Below are 613 nucleotides of genomic sequence, written 5' to 3'. Positions count from 1 at the left end.
GAGCAAGTGAAGTTTGCAACTGTGGTCCAATATGTAAGAGGGAACAAACACTAAATCCAAATACTTTCCTCCTCCTCCTTCTGTTCCTCCTCCCCTTCATGTGATTGCCTCTTAGACGCTTTTACCTCTGATCTCATCCAATGAGAAACTGAGGTTCTGTTTAAGAGCTAATCATTGATTAAAGATAAATACATTGAGGCAAGCACCCGAAACCATGGACCCCTCATTCCAGGCTGTGTAACCTTGTTCAAGACTCAAGGACTTTATCAGCACATGCTGAAGGTCCTTGTACACAGACGTTATTTGTATATTTATTCCTTGTTCTTATAGATACTGCATTAGACTAAATAAATAAATAAATGTTGGTGGGGGGGGGGGGGGGGGAGTCATGGCCTAATGGTTAGAAAGTTTGACCTTTGGTTAGAATGGTTAGAAAGTTTTGTCCTAACCCTAAGGTTGTGGGTTCAAGTCTCGGGCCGGCAATACCACAACTTGAGCAAGGCACCGAACCCCCCCAACTGCTCCCTGGGCGCCGCAGCATAAATGGCTGCCCACTGCCCCGAATGTGTGTTCATGGTGTGTGTGTTCACTGCTGTGTGTGTGTGTGCACTTT

The 613-nt window shown here is 45.5% G+C and overlaps 1 protein-coding gene across 1 annotated transcript in view; it reads right to left on the bottom strand.

The window, feature by feature from the left end:
* Positions 1-50, bottom strand: part of uroc1 (urocanate hydratase 1) — an 18,973-nt gene extending 18,923 nt beyond the window's left edge. The window contains exon 1 of the mRNA XM_027143356.2: positions 1-50. This exon is cut by the window's left edge and continues 152 nt beyond it. The gene's annotated coding sequence lies outside the window, so the exon portion shown is untranslated.
* Positions 51-613: the final 563 nt, after the last annotated feature.

The sequence above is a fragment of the Tachysurus fulvidraco genome, chromosome 5, assembly GCF_022655615.1.
Source record: "Tachysurus fulvidraco isolate hzauxx_2018 chromosome 5, HZAU_PFXX_2.0, whole genome shotgun sequence".
Classification (NCBI taxonomy): Eukaryota; Metazoa; Chordata; class Actinopteri; order Siluriformes; family Bagridae; genus Tachysurus; species Tachysurus fulvidraco.
This window is presented reverse-complemented; position numbering and strand designations above follow the sequence as displayed.